At 41.5% G+C, this 18,168-nt stretch overlaps 1 long non-coding RNA gene across 1 annotated transcript in view; it reads right to left on the minus strand.

Annotated features, from left to right (window-relative positions):
* Positions 1 to 2,738: 2,738 nt before the first annotated feature.
* The window catches only part of LOC144381723 (uncharacterized), a 73,214-nt gene continuing 57,784 nt past the window's right edge, over positions 2,739 to 18,168 (minus strand). The window contains exon 3 of the long non-coding RNA XR_013447495.1: positions 2,739 to 3,168. This is a non-coding gene — a long non-coding RNA (uncharacterized LOC144381723). The remainder of the gene's footprint in view (positions 3,169 to 18,168) is intronic.

An 18,168-nucleotide genomic window follows, 5' to 3' on the forward strand; every position in this document is an offset into this window, starting at 1 on the left:
CCTTAATGCCTTTTTCTCCATGCTCCAAGGGGATGCCATGTTCCCCCGGATGGAGAGCAGTGAAGACCGGTCTATAGCCTGATTGTGACAATTTGGGGAGCTCCTGGCTTCCATGGATCAGGAGAAATGTGGGGTGTGGGCCTTCTAAGCTTGAGGCTACAATGATGAGAGTTTCCTTGATTTCTCCTTTGATCAGAGTACCAACTGTTGGGTTTTCTGGGGACTGAGGGGGTTTCCAGGGTGTGGGACTTTCAGTACTGAAGCCAGGAAAGTTCTGGGCAAACCCGGTCAAGCTGATCACCCTAACTTTGATGTCTTCTGTCTTTGGAAGTCAGGCCTTAAGATCAAGACAGATCTTTGATTGGGATGGGAGGGTAGCTTTCCTTCCGAAGCAGCTGCTGCAGGGCCTCGGGCTCTAGAAAGACAGATTCCCTATTGCCCCCACCACTGGAAGAGTAAAAGTGTAAAGCTGAGTCCTGCCTAGTTTCCAGGTATTCAATGCCCTTTTCCCTCTGCTGAGAGGGGGATGCATGTTTTCCTGCTGGTTGTGGGGCATTGACAGTCTCTGAGCCTACCCTAAAAGGTAGAAAACTCTGCAGTCTGTGTGGGGAGGCAGATGAGCAGAAATGGCTGTCATTGGGAAGATGGTGTGACCCTGCTGAGGAGGCAAGTTCTGAGGATGGATGCCACCATGCCCGAAACCCTGATGGTCTCAAGCAGCTTCAACCTGGCAGCAGGTTTTGGATTTATCTCTTGGGGGAAAAAATATGTGTTTTGTTTTTTATTTCTTTTTAGGGCTGACAACTCTGAACACTATGGTGAACCTTTGGTTATGAGGGTAACACCCAAATTCTACAGCACCCTGATTAACAGTGTGGACTCTGGAGCCACACTGCTGGGGTTAAGGTCCTGGCTGCCATTTAAGTTGACCTTGGGTAAGTCATATAACCTGTCTGGACCTCAGTTTTCTAATCTATAAAATGGGCACACTGATACAGTGGCTGTGAAGAATTAATTAATACATACAAAGAATTTAGAATAGGGCCTACACATAGTAATTACTCAAAAAAATATTATCTATGGCCCTGGAATGAGATGGCTGAGTCAAACCTATTCAGTCACCATGTATGGTAGTGTACAAAACTGTCTTGGTCATCAGCATCACACACCAGTGGGAAGCTCTGCGCTAGGAACCATGGTGGCTTTTCACCTCTGCCAGCTCTTCTCGCCGCGTCCCCCACTCTCTCTTGCTGCCTGGTCACCGCCTCCCAGGCTGGTGTGGACACACTGCACTTCCTGCTTAGAATGTGGACCTAAATTGAGGCTGTGGAGTTTGACAAAATCTTACTGTAAGTCCGTACAGAGAAGATCATTGACCGCTAGCCGGCAGACATGAAAATTCTGAGGTGTCAATGGCAAAGGCCCTTCCAGAGTAATCCCTCCTGGTCAATCTCCTGCCTACCACACTGCAAGGCAGGCTTGCCTCCTGTCAGAGGATGATTGTGACCTGCCTTCTCGTGCAGAGTCTAGACCTGAACAACTTGCTCCAGGCTCCAGCAAGAGGAAACCCACACGCTTTCACCCCATCTCCCAGTCCATGCCGTGAGCATCTGCAGACACACATCCCTCTCTGGATGCCTCTTAGGGCAATGTGTTGAATTTCAGCTCCTATATTATTTTGGATATAGCATTCATTTTACCTAAAATATCTTGCCAAATGAGCCCTGAGCAAATAAATGTAATAGTGGATGTTTTTGAAAGCTTACCTTTGGCTTGAAATCCACAATCTTTGTCTTTATTATTACACTATTTTCTAAAAAAGCATTGCTTAGAGTATTTAATTGAGTTTTTAATGCCATAATGGCATAAACTTAACCTTCCCATCCTGCATTTGACAATGTTTCAAATTTATGTTTGGTAAATGTGTTTTTAATACACAAATCTATACAACTGCTTTTCAGCTTCAGTGAAACATTGTGTATTGAATGTAGATAGTGGATGGCATAAAAAAAATTCAGTGGTGTCAGAAAAGATTTTTGCTGCACCATTCACTGCCAAGATTAAAATATCCATAGTTAAGGAACAGAAAATGCCATAGAAGCATTTCTTTGAATCATCTGTTTCAATCTGTCGTGTTTTCCATGAATATTTGCAGCATCGTGATAGCCATGGCCCCTCACATTATTTTATTCTTGATTGTTTTTGTAGTTACTCTACTAACACTGCTTATACTCCTTTTCCAGTTGTGTCATCTACTGGAAAAAACTTCCCAACCATGTTTACATATAGAAATATTTGCATTTTGGGAATCCACGGTCTAACAAAATTTGTTATCTATACTATATTCATCAGGGGTTGTGTCTCAAATACAACAACATCAAAGTTTGTAGCCAAAGTAGTGAGTAATATTTAGCTCTTCTTCCCTTATTCAGACCAATTTTACTCATTGCATCTGCTACAATTTTAATTATTTAGTTTAATATTTCATCCCCTAAATAGGTGCAATATTATTTGGTGTAAATATTTATATTATGTATAAATGCTCTGCCATAATATTATCAAATTTTGCTCTGACTTCTGCCAAATGGATAAAATTCGCATTATCATGTTCATGCTCATAAAGTTTCTTGGATTCTTCTCTGCACACTCGACCTTGCTTGCCAAAAGTTAAACCATGTATAATCTGCATTTGACCACAGCGCAAAATTTTTTCTCATTTTTGTAATTTATTTGTAGCACTGATAATTTTTTTCTTTTAATCAGATTTTTAAAATTTCAGCTTTTCAGTACTCTTATTCAGACTAGGTCAGGGAAGGCTTTGAGAACAAGCAATGCCAAGACTTCATAGCTCGACAGACCAAGGTTGATTTCACATTCGTGCAATACCCACAGCTGGACCGGGCAGCCTTCTAGGGCAGGTGCCTTCCTACAGGGTGACTCAGTGATCCATGCAGATAGAGATGCCACCATCCTGCAGCTTTACCCCTGGGACACATGGCCTCTTTCATCGGTGTGGCAGGCGAGGATGGTAAAAGATCTGAGACCAACAATCAGTGCTTCAGTTCAGAAATGACAGGATCACGGCTGTTCACTACCCACTGGCCAGTCCTGGTCATGAGGCCTCTCCTGACTGCCAGGGGAGCAGACATGGGAAATCCTCACACTTGCCTGGAAGGGGAAGAGAACCAAATGGAGTAAGCATCAGACTTCTGTGCCACAGTGTCCTAATATTTGTTCTTGTGCCCTTTATTTTATTCATTTTTACAAATAAGATGTGATAAATGCTGCCAACATCTGCACCCATTTCTCAATTTTTGCTTTCAACTATCCCCAAAGAATTGGCAATATAGAGAAAAATACAGAATCCCTTGAGGAAGAATAAAGTAACCATGAGTAGTAACTTTCAGAAGAATTCATGCATAATAAGCTTATGAAAACTTCCTATTTCTAATGTCTTTTGGAGAGTTAAAATTCTTATTTGAGGTAAAAAAAAAAAAAACGTTCAAGAAGTGTATCCTCATATGTAATATTCAAATTATGTGGTCTCCTTGGCTCTAACTAAATCCACTCTGTAAGTCTTCCAGACCCTTCATATTTCTCCTAATTATTTCTGGGAGTCCCTGGATATGGGTTTTAAGAGTGCTTCTCCTGCTGATACTGTGGACTCCTGTTTAGTCTGTTTTCTTCCTGCTCTGGCTACTCCCATCACTGCTGAAACCACAACAATGTCCCCAAAGACACAACCTGCACTGCTATCACCCACTATACCCATCCTTTCCTGTTTCGGTCTGTCAGCTGACTGGTATCATTAAAACATTGTGCTCCTCTGCATTGGTTAGCTTGTGCTATACCATAAACTACCCCCAAATACAGTGGCCTATAAAACAACAACCATTTCTTTGGCTTATGATTCTATAGTTTGACACTTTAGGCTGGAATTAAATGGGCAACTCTTTTGGTCTTAGATGGGCTTCCTCTTGTGTCTTTGGGTCATCTTTGCTGATCTTGACTGGACATGCCTAGGGTCTCAGTTGGGATAACTGAGCTGACGAACTCTGGTTCACATGGCCTCTTATCCACTAGTGGGCTAGCTCACATGCATGGGGAAGAATCCCAAGAGAAAGGGAAGAAGTGTGTAAGGCCTCTTAAAACCTGGGCTCAGAACTGGAAAATGTCTCTTATACTAGATTCTATTGGCCAAAGAAAGTTATAAGATCAGCCCAGAATCAAGGAAATGGGAAATAGACTCTACCTCTTGATGGGAGAGCTACAAAGTTACGTTGCAAAGGGTATGGATCAGGGAGGAGTAAAGGGCTACTGCCATATTGGTAACAATTAACAGCCTCCCCTTAGAATTGAAGTGAGAGTCCATGGGGATTGGACTAGAGGATATCTGAATGACAGGTCCAGACTCACTCTGAATCACCCCTGCTCCCACTATTGGTCTTTTGACTTTGGCCATGTTCACCCATGCCAATACCATGGCAGTAGGCACAGCCTAAGTTCAAGCTCAACCCAAGCAATGTGAGGGGGACCTGGCTGTGGCTGCTAAAGCTCACCAAGAACTGAGGGAAGGGACTGTTCAATAAGTTCCTTGAGTAGCTCTCTCTTTTTTAGCCTCCTGCTTGTTGGTGTCACTTCCCTAGGACTGCCAAAAGCAGTAAGTCACTCTTGGGTGGACACCTGCAATCTGTGCCCTCTGAGTGTGACTGAGGGAGAGAAGGAAGAAAAGAGGCTAATCCATGTGCTGTGTTTAGACTGGCCTTTCCATGATCAAGGCCACATTCTGCCCCTCCTTTTGAACTAAAAAGGGAAGTCCTGGGATGTAGATGAATAATAAGAATGAGTTGTGACAATCATCCTTCACATATGCCAGGAGGTCAATTTCATTGTCTCAGTACCAGCCCAGGAGGGGTTCATGGACAGGAATAGGAGTGGAGAACCCACCGAGTAGACAGATCTACCCTGTTCTGGGATGAGCCCCTATTCTAAGATTGGAAGGGGTAGAAACTTTTATTATGCTCCCTCAAGTAACATCAAACCTTCAGCATCTCTAGGGGGTCCCTGGATCCCAAGGGATTAATTAAACCAATCATGAGGCAGTCTGAGAAAAGAGGGCATGGTGGGGAAGGTCCTAGGCTTGGAGTTCCTGAAGCGTAGGGTCCCAGAGGATACCCGGAACTCTCTAGAGTGGTTTCCAAACTGCTTTTAGCCTTGGTACAACATTCAACAGAACACAAAAATGTAAAACAGTTCATCACTGTTGAGTAGGAGGGGTACTCAAAGAATCTTCAAGTCAGCCTGTTTTGGCTGGGCACCAGATTCCTCTTCTGTAGAGGAGGATCATGCTACCTTTTCTCCTTCACTCTCTGGGCTATTTTTTAGGATGAAATATGGAACAGGTGTGAAAGTAGCTTTGGAACTATGAAGCATTCCATAAATACAATCTTTTTTTCATTTATTTGTTCATTTATGGCTTTACTGCTTTCAAACAGTATTGAGGCAGCTCACAAGATTAATATGGTGAAAATAAGTCCCCAAACTACTATCACAGAACCACAAGAAAAGCCAAGTAATAAAAGGAATGGGAATGAGGAAAATTATATCCAAAAACCAGACCAAGAAAGTTTCTTCAAATGAGCATAAAATTTAGCTCTTGAGGGATAACAGGATAGACAGATAAATATAGAGATCACTGATGTTTACTAAGCACCTCCTGTGTGCCAGACACTGCAGTTCAATTACATGAGCCAAATTATTTTTTTCTGAGCTTTTCAGTAACCAGGGTAAAAGAAAGGAATTAGGAATGGAAGAAAAGAAATCTACATAAATTTTTCACTCGATTTTTTCTGAGCTTGAGTTCTGAGAGGAGTCTTTATATAAAGCACATCAAGGAACACATTGAAGAATATCTTCTAAATAGTTTATTGTGTTTAGGTTCCAGGTAAGATGGAGTAAACACACTCCACCTTATCTCTCCCAGAGAAGTGTAGCTATAAAACCTGGACAGAATTCATGGGACACTATTTGAGGACTCAAAAGCAAATAGTAGTAGGCAAATTGGGTAAGAAAACCAGAATTTGATGTACCATTGAACGGACCATGACTTTACCACTTTTCCCTTCTGATCCCCTCACAGCTTTGAACTTGAAGGTGAGTGCAGATGTGGGAGTTACACAACAGGGTGGGGTAAGCAAAGCCCCAGATTTCTGACTAGGGAACTGAAAAGGAGCACCCCAGAGAATTGGAAAGTACCAGAGAAAGTGACCACATAAAGGTGTTTGTGAGCTGGAGGGCTCATGCTAAGCTGCACATGTGTGGATCTGATCCCAAACAGCAGACCAAACACACTAACAGATAGACAGTAGTCTATCTGCCTATATCCCAGACTAGCTAGTGAAGAATACATATATATGGACAGATCTAAATAACACTACAAAGAATTTGAAAGCTAACCTGACATTGGAATCACAACCCACATAAGACAAGATAGAACTTGACTAAACTTAATCAGGTTCATTGCCTCCTATGACAAAAATAACAATATCCCTCATAGGATTTAAACAAGACCCAAAGTCTCATAACATAATTATCAAAATGTCCAAAATATGATTCAAAGTTACTTGGCACATAAAGAACTAGACAAATGTCAATTTGCATGGGCAAAGATAAATGCTAGATGCCAATGCTTAGATGACACAGATATTGGAATTATCTAACAAAGACTTTAGAGCATCTATTATATAAATGATCCAAAATTAAGGACAAATTCTCTCTCCCTCCCTTTGTCTCTGTCTCTCCTGCTTCCTTTCCTTCTTTGTCTCCCTCTCTCTTCTGGTCTTGCTACAATAATAAGATTTTATTTATTTTATATTTAGTCATAATTTTTGATAAAAAATTACTAGCATCAGCCTAAAAAAAATAAAGGTGCATGTTTAATGAATAATCAAGTACTGACATTCCATTTCTCAAGAAAGTCGATGGTGAACGTATAATTTACACGGAAGTGTAGTTGACATGGGGGCTGTGGTGGTTCACTGACTGTAGGAAAGCAGAAGATACATCTGCTAAAGAAGCATCAGCTTTTGTTGATTATCAATTTCTTGCCTCTCAGCTCCAGATTCACTCTTTTTTCCTGCTCTGTGATAATGGATATGGGATATAAATATTCTTTCCTTTGTCGCTGGCATTACGTTAAGCTTTTAGAGTAGAGGGGTAAATTCTCTTGACAGGAATGGGAAGCTAGAAAGTCTCAGCAAGGAAATAGAAGATATGAAGGAGAACCAAATGGAAATTTTAAAACTGAAAAATATAATATTAACTGAAATAAGAACTCACTTGATGGGCTCAACAGCAGAATGACGGTTTCAGAGGAAAGAGTGAGGGAACTTAAAGATAGATTAATAGAAATTACTTAATCTGAAAGAGAGAAATAAAAAATGTTGGGAAAAGGAACAGACATTAGGGACCTGTCAGACAATACCAAAAAGTATAACATGTGTGTCATCAGAGTCTCAGAAGGTAAGGAGAAATCGTGCAGTGCGGAAAGAAATACTAAAAAAAAAAAAAAAAAAAAAAGATGTTTGAAAACTTCCAAGATTTGATGAGAGACATAAACCTACATATTCAAGAAGATGCATGACCCCTAAAGAAGATAAATCCAAAGAAATCTATGCTCAGCCACTTCATAATCAAACTACTAAAAACTAAAGACAAGAGAAAGTCTTGAATTCAGAGAAAAACAACACAGTGCTTGCAGTGGAACTACAGCTCAAATGACTGAGGACTTCTTATCAGAAGTATTGTAGGCCAGAAGGAGGTGGCATGACATTTTCGAAGTGCTGAAAGACAAGAAGTGTTATCCCATAATTCTAGTGAAAATATGTTTCAGTAATGAAAGTGAAATAAAGACATTCTCAGAGTAAGCAAAACTAAAAGAATTTGTTGCCAGTGGACTTGCTCAAAAGGAATTGTTAAGGAAGTTCTCCAGACAAATGAAAAATGATACCAGATGGGAACTCAGAACATCAAGATGAAGAGAGAGCAACAGAAATGGTAAATAGCTGGAAACAGTTTTATTGAAAATGCAGAGGTTTTGGCTATTTCTGACATCAACCCTGAAAGGTACTCCAAGGGCATGTGTTAAACCACAGTTCTAAAAATCAATGCTGTGGGGGCCATGCAGAACATAAGATCATGTCAAATCATGTCATTCCTCAATTCAGTGGTGTCCCATCTCACTCAGAATAAGTGCCAGTCCTGACTCTAACACACAAGGCCCTGTGTGACCCGGCCCCTTATTACCTCTTTGATGGCTTCTCCTACTATTCTCCCGTATGCTCCTCTGCAGACAAACTGTCTCTTGTTTCCACCTCAGGGCCTTTGCACTTGTTGCCTCCTCTGTCTGGATCTTTTTTTCCTCAGATATCTGTATGGAGCTGACTCTCCCATCTCCTTCTGGTCTTTGCTCAAATGTTACCTCCTCATTGAGATTTTCCCTGATTATTCTATTCAAAACTGAAAACTCCTTTATCTACCCTGCCACTTCCTTTCCTTATTTCCTATTTTGTCTTTCTCCATAGCACTTCTCAACATTATCATACTATCTAAATTCTTATTGCTTGATTTATTGTCTCTCATGTTCCACTTCATGAAAACAGGGGTTTTTGTCTTTTTGTTTACTGCACAGTGCCTGGCACATGGTAGGTAGATTCAATGCCAGTTCTCTTTGACTTAATAAAAGTTTACAATCCATAGGAGTAGGTAGTTAAGGATCTCTTAGCAAAATAGCATAACCATTGTTTCAAGTGGCTCACAGAGTGAACATATTAATAGCTCATATAGTGGATACTTCATGGCTTATATGTTCAGCTCCTCTCCTTCCTTCTGGTGGCAGTTGGCCCATTTTAGGGGCAACTGTTCCCTTCCCCATCTCTAACAAATGGTCCACTAGGAGTTCCATCTCACTCCCTGGCTGTGGGGGTGGGTATAGACCAAGCCAGACCCATCAGAGTACTTTCCCAGGACTCTTGAATCAGAATTAGTCAGGGAGGTGTGTGGTAGGAAGCTGTGTCCCTGTTACATGGAAAAGACTGTGTGCGGTAGTAAAGAATGAGTTACAGTGAGTCCTGCACATCCAGCCCGTGGTAACAGTCATCTTTCAGGCTCACACCACCCATGACCTTCCTGTAATTTGGCTATACAAGCCAGTTAATTTGCTTTTGCTCAAGCTATATTGAGTTGAGTTTCTGTCACTGCAAAAAGATTTCTGAATAATACAGTTTATTTGAAGCTGCAACTATCATCAGCAAATACATTGTAGGTAAATATTGTGCTAGGATATGTGGTAGAGGGAAGAATGGATAAATGAGACAGAGTCCATATTGTCAAGAGTCCTTGAGTCTAGACAGGAAGAGAGTTATACCCCAAAAATCCATTTTAAAGTGCCAAGTGAGCATTACAGATAATATATATGGGCCATGAGAAGGGGAAAACCACTGTGGCCTGAAGTGGTTAGAAAAGGTTTTATGGGAAAGGTAAAATTTGGGCTGGGGGTAGAAGGAAAGGTGAAACACCCATAAGCACACAAGATAGAGGAAAATACCCTGGGTAGGGGGAAATTACATGAACAAAGTTAACGGCTCAGGAATCTTGTGCTTGAAGGAATCATGTGGGTTAGTTATGGGAGATGGTTTATATGGTTTATAAAGTGCTCTCACATTCATTATCTCACATTTTCACAAGAATCCAGTAAGGTGGTTCTGAGCCATCCAATGACTTCCTTAAGGATGTATAGCCCAGTAAGTGGCACATCTAGAACTTAAGCCGAATCTTTTGATTCAAGTGTAAGGCACTAAGTACCAGGTCAGAGTGAATTTTTATCATAATGGCAAAAGACATCAACTAATATTTAACAATTTCCTATATTGTTAAATAAATTTTCTCAATTGTCTTTTCAAAATCTTGTGATGTGTTTGAATCAAGATCCAAACAAGGTTCACAAGTTGAATTTAGTGAATAGGTCTTGTAGGTCTCTTTTAAAACTTATAGGTTCCCTTCCTACTTTTTTCCTTGCACTTTATTTGCAACATTCTAGATTTGGCAGCCTTCATCCTAGTGGTGTCAATTCATATGTTCCTTTGCCCCTTTTATACCCTGGAAAATGTAGACTGTGATTAGATCTTGAGGTTTGGTTAGAGTCCAGTTTGTTTTGGCGGGGGGAATATTCCATCAGTGGTACTGTGTGCTTCTAGATGCATCACATCAGGTGGCATGCAATGTTTGGTCATTTCTCTTTTTGTCATCTTAAGATTGATCATTGTGTTCAGGTATTATTAGCCTGAGTCATTCATTATGAAGTCCCCCCTCAGTTTTTCACCTAATGGTTTTAGCTGCCATTGATAGAGATCATGTATTGTATAGCAGCCATTGATATTACCTAGTCCATTGTAACAATTGTAGCTGCAAAATGGTGATATTCTGATTCTATAATTCCTTCTTCAGTTATAGGTTAGAATTCTTCTATAAAGAAGAATTTTTTCTTTTCTACATCAACTATTTGACTACCTGAAAAGGTAGAATAAATGTTTAATTCTTTTTCTTTATTTATAAGTTTTCAGAATAATGTGTATACTCCTAGCATACTCCAAAGGTGACCAATTAGTTTATGATGATGATGATGATGATGATGATGATGATGAAATCATGGATTTTAATAATTTTGATATGTTAAATTCATTGCAATTACTATTCATTTTGATGCTCAGAAATTCCCATCTTTGGTCAATGGGAGCCCCTTCAATTTGGCTCCTGGGTCCTTTTTGTATGATCTCAACAATCTTTAATATCTTCCTTGCTTTCCAGGCTCATCTTATACATTTTCTGGTCCAGAACTGAAATCAGCCATTTCACAAAAAGCTCTAATTCCTTTTCATGGGAAATGGTATTTAGAGACAACAATCTGTGCCCTAGGGGTGTTCATTATTCCTAGGTAGGTCATTGTATCTAGGTCTTTTCAGCAGACAGAGAAAGGAAAGAAGTAGGTTTTATTTGTTTTTTGTTTTTAAAGAAAAAACATATCCTGGATTCATGCTGAGATTTACAATTCAAATTTAAAACCACATGTTTTTTACTTAGCTTTAATTTTATATTTATATCTATTTTCTCTTGTTCTGAAAATCTGGAATCCTAAAGTGAATTATTTACTTGCTTTATCCTGTTTTATGTATATTTCAGAATAACAGTAGAATATTATTAACAATATAATTACTGAAAAACAGTTTAATCTTTCTACTTAAAGTTTGATGTTTTTTTAATCCTTAGGCTTTATCTCACTAGAGTTATTAATCAAATTCCTATGTTTTAAAATCATTTGAGAGGCATCTGGATGGCTCAGTTGGTTGAACGTCCAACTTTTGATTTCGGTCAGGTCATGATCTCAGGGTCCTGAGACTGAGCCCTGCATTGGGCTCTCTGCTGGGCATGGAGCCTGCTTAAGATTCTCTCTCTCCCTCTCCCTCTGCCCCTCCCCACCTTGCTCACGTGCACTCTCTCTCTCAAAAATAAATAAAAAAATAAACAAAAAAATAAATAATAAATTAAAGTCATTTGAAATAATTCTTCCCTATGTGATTAAGCCACCAAACTGATATACAGGCTTCACTGTTTTATTTACTTTCAATTCTTAAGGATTGCATTTTTCTATTTGATTAATTTTGCTTTATGACTATATAAAGCATTTCCATTGTTCCAAGGTAAAAAATTATAAAATAAGGTACATTCAAAGAAGTCTTGCTTTAGTCCTGTCTTCTCCATTTTATTTCCTCTCTCGTTATAAGAAACCATTGTTAATTTTTGTTATGTCGCATTTTAAAAATATGTAAGGAAGGGGCACCTGGGTAGCTCAGTTGGTTAAGCGACTGCCTTCGGCTCAGGTCATGATCCTGGAGTCCCGGGATCGAGTCCCGCATCGGGCTCCCTGCTCAGCAGGGGGTCTGCTTCTCCCTCTGACCCTCTTCCCTCTCATGCTGTCTCTCATTCTCTCTCTCAAATAAATAAATAAAATCTTTAAAAAAAAATAAAAATAAAAATAAAAATAAAAATATGTAAGGAATAAGTATATATAATCAAATAATCTCCCCTTTCTCAAATAAAATGGAATATACTATACATAATATTCTGCACCTTTTTTCCCCATTTAATAATATGCTTTGTAGATCATGCCACAATAGAATGTAGAAATATCTCTCATTCCTTTTCCTAGCTGCTTGGTCATCTATTGTGTATTTTAATAATAATAAACTCCATAATTCACTTAACCAGTCCCCTATTGATAGACATTTGGGTTGCTTCCAGTTCTTTGTTAATATAAATAGTGCTGCAATTAATAGTCTTGTGCAGACATCCCTTCCTACTTTTGCCAATGTTTCTATGGTATAGATTCTTACAAGTGGGCTAGGCTGTTCAAAGACCAAATTTATACATAATTTTGCTTAGATATTGCCAAATTCCCTTCCATAGGGTTGTACCATTTTGCATTTCTAATGGCAATGTTTGAGTGATTACTTCTTCATGGCCCCACTAACAGTATATTGTCAAACTTTTGGATTTTTGCTTGAAAAATGGCATCTCGGCTTAATTGTATTTTACATCTTTCTTATTACACTCCATTTAAGGTTTTTAATTCCCTAACACAGCTCCTGGCTGTGTTATTCTTTGAATCCATAAAAGTATAAAGTGGTATTTTAGGAAAATTAATCTAGCTGCAGAATACAGAGTAGTTTAGAATATGGAGAGAACAGAGACAAGGAGCACTCATGAATTTCAGGACACAAGATCAAGTCCTAAGAAAAACAACTTTATTTTTCTACAATTCCCATATTACATTTCCTCTTCTCAAGGGTGGGAGCACTGATTTAATAATCTCTGTCAATTCAGATTTTGCCCTATTCCTCAACCACTGAGATTATTTCTGAATTCCAGGGTCTTGGGTCAGTGCTACAATAGGGAATGTGGGGGTGGGGGGTGGAGGGGTATTGGGAAATGGAGTCAGGTTCTTGGTCATCATTTGCCCATCTGACCACCCACTGAGATGCACCCCCCCCACCACCACTCCTGGCATGTCCCCAGTCATGGAGCCAAGGAGGTTACAGCTTGTATATGACCTTCACTTTCATCCAGAAGGCTTTTATTGATTGTCACTTAGCTCTTTCATTCCTCTTTTGGGAACCTAAGGAAATCTGACTGTTCTCCCACATGTCTTGGAGTTCACAGGAGACTGGGAGGACAACTGAGGTCTTCCAGAGACCCATGTAGCCATTTCTAGTCCTCAGCACCTCTAGTCCTCAGCCACACAGAGAGTCGCTTTGGGAACTGGGTTTGAACCCAAGCCTCCCGACCCCATTTTGTCTCCTCTGAAATCTATCTAGGGCTCAGCTTGGGTGTGGAATAAAGGCACAGTTTCTTCTCAGAAACCCTCCAGTTTCTCCCCTTCCACACCTTCCCCAAGGCCCAGCATAGGAGTATTTATCTCCTGGGGAAGAGGATGTGATAGGGTCCTTCCTCTCACTGAGCACCTCGTCCTCAAGACTGATCACTGGCTTTTGAAATTCAAAAGCCAAGAACCTGACTGTTCAGTTTTAAGTTCTAACAATGCTTTCTTGAAGCAATGGGTGGATGCCTCACAGTCAAGTTTGAATGGGAGAGGGCCACAAGGGAAATAAAGGAATGGTGGGGGGTGGGTGCAGGGGGGAGTTAATATCTCCAAATATTATCCCAGTGACATCAGTTAAGAGCATATAGCAATGGCCAGGTATGACGTGGTGACAGGCGGAATGAGATATTGGCTGAGTTTTGGGGCTGATTGATGAAAGCGGGAAGGAGAAAGATTCAAGAATGAGGCTGGGATTTGGAGCTGCCCCCGCAGAAGAGCGACAGTGCAGGGACTGAAATGAGGCCAGCTGGAGGGTGGGGCATGCTGATTCTGGGAGAAAGATGGTGAACTTGGCTCCAGGCTTGGGTGAGATGTAGAGGTGACAGTCAAACCCAGGAGAGGGGTTGAGATCCCTGCTTTCTAGAGGAAGAGACAGAGAGAGAGAGCGAGCGAGAGAGCACATTGCTGAGGTCCCAGGGCTGAGTCTTGGGCTGCTTCCACAGGTAAGGGAGGGGACACAAACAGGACAGCTCAGAGAAGCCAAGTCTTTGGTGGGCCAAGCATCATGTAAACACACCTTTCGTCCCAGGACGTGGTCTCACCCTGGACACCTGAGAGGAGGATTCATTTCAGAACATCTCATAAATATAGCAGCCTGGTCTCTATGTGCATCTGACTGTCCATCTGCTGCCCCAGCAGGCAACACCGGGGCCATGTCATTTACAGTTATGCATCCTAAGGAATATATGAAATTGTAACTTTTTTTTCCCCTCCAGATACAATTGTCCCTAGAAGTAGGGCTGGTTTACTTTCTATTTAATGTAACAAACATTCGCTGTGCAGCTCACATGCACAGAGCACGGTATAGTGCTATTGCATGGAACAGAAGTTGCAAATTGCTAGCTCACAAGCTCTATCTGACGCAAAGACTTCTATCGTTTAGCCTGCATAATGTTGTTTGTTTTGCTTTTATTTTTAACTAGTTGCCAAAACATAAAAACCAAGACATTTTACCTAAAAATGTGAATTTCAAGCTCTTCTTGAAAGATCTATTTGACTGCTGTGGGCCTGCATTCCCACATGGCAGAAGCAGCCAGAGCGGTGGAGTGCCTGCTCTCTCAAACAGGCAGGCCCCTCCCACCTCACAATAGATCCACCTGTTCTTCATCTCTCACTGAGACTTCTGGCCTAACTCCCGTGGTCCTTGGTATCTGAAACTCCCGGCTTGTTGCTTCAACCCACTAGCTTCGGTAGTAAACAGACATAGACTCTATTCTTGACTCAGCCACCTACCGGTGACCTTGGGCAAGTTACTTTATTCCCTGAAGTCTCAGTCTCTCCTTCAGAATGGTAATGATAATAATGCCTACCTCCCAGGGTTCGAGCAGGTAAGATAGTGCTTATGCAGAAACTGCTTAGCAAGTGACAGCTATCCCTATTAAAGATGGCTGAGACAAATTCCCTGCTGACGGGATTCTGCCCGGTGATCCAAGGCAGACGTGGCCTTAAGGAGGGTAGAGTCCATGCGAGGAAGGTCGGGAGCAGGCAGAGCCCCTCAGGCTGTGGGTGGGGGAAGGCTTCCTGAGTGAGGAGGAGGCTTTGGGGCCTGGCTTTCTTTGTTCTGTGGGAGGCAGGCAGCCCAGCTGGGGCCTGCATGGACTTTGAAACCCCGCCATGCAGGACAGAGCCCAAGCCCTGGGAAGGCTGGCCCCCACCCCAGCAGGCCGCCTCTCTGCTGTGATTCCAGGAACTGGGCCCTATCAGTTGGGCCCAGTTTCAGGAGTTGTTTCTTGCCATTTCCCCTCAGTCATGTGGCCGCTGGAGTGGACAAAGTGGGAGGGAATGTGATTAGCTCTCAGGCTGCCTTCCAGGCAGGGGGAGTGGGAATGTGTCTCAGATTGGAGAATGGTTAGAATGTGGATGGGGAATGTGGGAATCCTGGGGGAACTGGGCAGACCCCACCTCAGTGAGCCGCCTGGGCAGGTCTCTCAGGTCAGAGAGCTGAAAAGTGACCTCCCCTCAGGTCCCTGACCCAGACTCCTCCCTCACTCATCTCAGAAACACAGACTGTCCTGGGAAGGCTTGTTTCTGGGCTGGAAAAGGCAGCCTGAACCCCGAGGCTTTTTCTCACACCATCCAGGCTTGGGAAGTTTTCGCCTGACCTCCCCTGCCTTCTGGGGGCCCGGGCTGGGAAGAAAGTGTGCCTTTTAAACACAAATAGACATGTAGACTGTGATAATTTAGAATGCTGCTCATCACCAAATGTCAAAATCATGTGCATTTATGCAGAACATCTTTCTTACGTACAACGGGCATACTGAGCACCATGTTCGTTTTCCAGCCCTGCTTCTGAGGCAGGGAGAAGCGATCTGCTACTGACGGGGCAAGAGGCACAGTGAGGCCAACATGCTGCTCAGAGCCACCCAGAGGGTCCCTGCAGGAACGCGGTTCGAACCGGGGGCTCCCGACCCCGTTCTGCACGCAGTTCACCAACCCCCCCTCCCCCACAAGTCCGCACCTTCATTTCTTTGAAAAAGGTGGAGGTTCTTCCCTTTGAGGGTGAGGTCAGTGAGGTACTCACTTGGGCACAAAATTTAAGAGGGAGGAGAAAAAAATGTAACACTGAAGATAAATGATATTTTAATGCAATATATTTTTTAAATAAAAATTAATGCCAAAAAGATCAAATTTCTAAGTAAAGGCAAGATCTGACTCCGCGCTTGCATGACCCACCTCATTCACGTCTCCTGGTCCCAGCCCTGCTGAAATACGTTGTACCCAGAACCCGTGTGGAGCACAGGAAGCCTGGGCTATGGTGCCAAACAGACAAGGATTCCACCCTGCTGTTTACCAGCTGGGCCACTTTAGGGTAAGTGACTGACACTCTTTGAGCCTCTGTATCCTCATCTTTAAAATGGGGGTCAGTGTTCTCCAGAGAAACAGAAACAACAGGATGTGTATGTGTGTTGGGGGTGGTGTGTATTATACATGTTATATAATTATATGTATGTTCTATATATAAAAATTTCACATATATAAATATACATCTATACATGTATATATAATATAATTTATGTAAGCTTATGTATATGTAATTTCTGTATATAATTATATATATAAATTTATATAAATATGACTTATGTATATATTTCATATATATAAATTTTATATATATAGAATTTCATAATATAAATATACACATATGTACATATAAATAGATTTATTATAAGGAATTGGCTTATGTGATTATGGAGGCTGAGAAGTCCAGACCCAAGAGAGCCAATGCTATAGAGTTCCCATCAAAATCCAAAGGCCTGCGGGGGCACCTGGGTGGCTCAGTCAGTTGAGCAGCCTTTTCGTGGTTTCGGCTCAGATCATGATTTCTGGTCCTGGGATTGGCCCCATCTTGGGCTCCCTGTTCAGTGGGGAGCCTGCTTCAGGATTCTCTCTCTCCTCTGCCCCTCCTCCCACTCACTCGCTCATGCATGCGCACACACTCTCTCTCTCTCTCAAATAAATAAATCTTAGAAGAAAAAAAAATCCAAAGGCCTGAGAACTAGGAAGGGCAATGGTGTAAGTTTTAGTCTGAGGCAGGAGAAGACTAATGTCCCATCTCAGAGACCGTTCAGCAGAGAATTCTTTCCTACTCAGCCTTTTGTTTTACTCAGGCCTTCAACACACACGGTAAGGCCCATCCACACTGGGGAAGGCAATCTGCTTCACTCCGTCTACTGATTTAAGTGTTAATCTTCTCCAGAAACAGCCTCACAAACACACCCAGAAATAATATTTAACCAAATATGTGGGCATCTCATGGCCAAGTCAAGATGACATATAAAATCCACTCTCACAAATACCTACCTGAAAAGTTGTGGTAACGGTTAAAGCAGGGACGGTACACAAAATGCCCTGCATGGACCTGGTACACAGGAGGTGATCAATAAATGCTGGTTCTCATCCCCATAGTTTCCCACCAGGTTTTTGTTTTTCTCTCTCTTAGTTTCACAGGAGACATTATAAACTAGAAACTCTTCACTTTAGCCCCTAGCCAAAGTGCCTGCACATGGCAGATGAGCTATCTATGTTTGTTGATACCAGACTGAGTATGGATTGAGTATGGGAAGCAAATTGATCCGGAACTATTAATGAAGTGATCAGTGAAGAAGATGGGATTGGGAGGAGTGGCAGGGGTTCAACCAAAGGCTAGAATATAGTTCCCACGGCCCCTGGGGTAGAAATGTGGGCCCAAAAAGATAGTAAAATTAAAAATACATACAACAATCTGAGGGAAGTATTTCCAACTTATACGATAGACATAAGATTGATTTACTTACTATTGTGTGCTTTTAGAAACTTACAAGAAAAAGATGAAGAATACCCAACGAGAAAATGAGCAACACATATAGACAGGTAAGTCACGATGAAGAAATGCAAAGGACTAAGAATGCCATGAAGGCATGTTCAACTTTACCAATAATCAAAGAAATGCAAATTTTTCATGTACCTAAATACAACTT

Source organism: Halichoerus grypus, chromosome 5 (assembly GCF_964656455.1).
Source record: "Halichoerus grypus chromosome 5, mHalGry1.hap1.1, whole genome shotgun sequence".
NCBI classification, from domain to species: Eukaryota; Metazoa; Chordata; class Mammalia; order Carnivora; family Phocidae; genus Halichoerus; species Halichoerus grypus.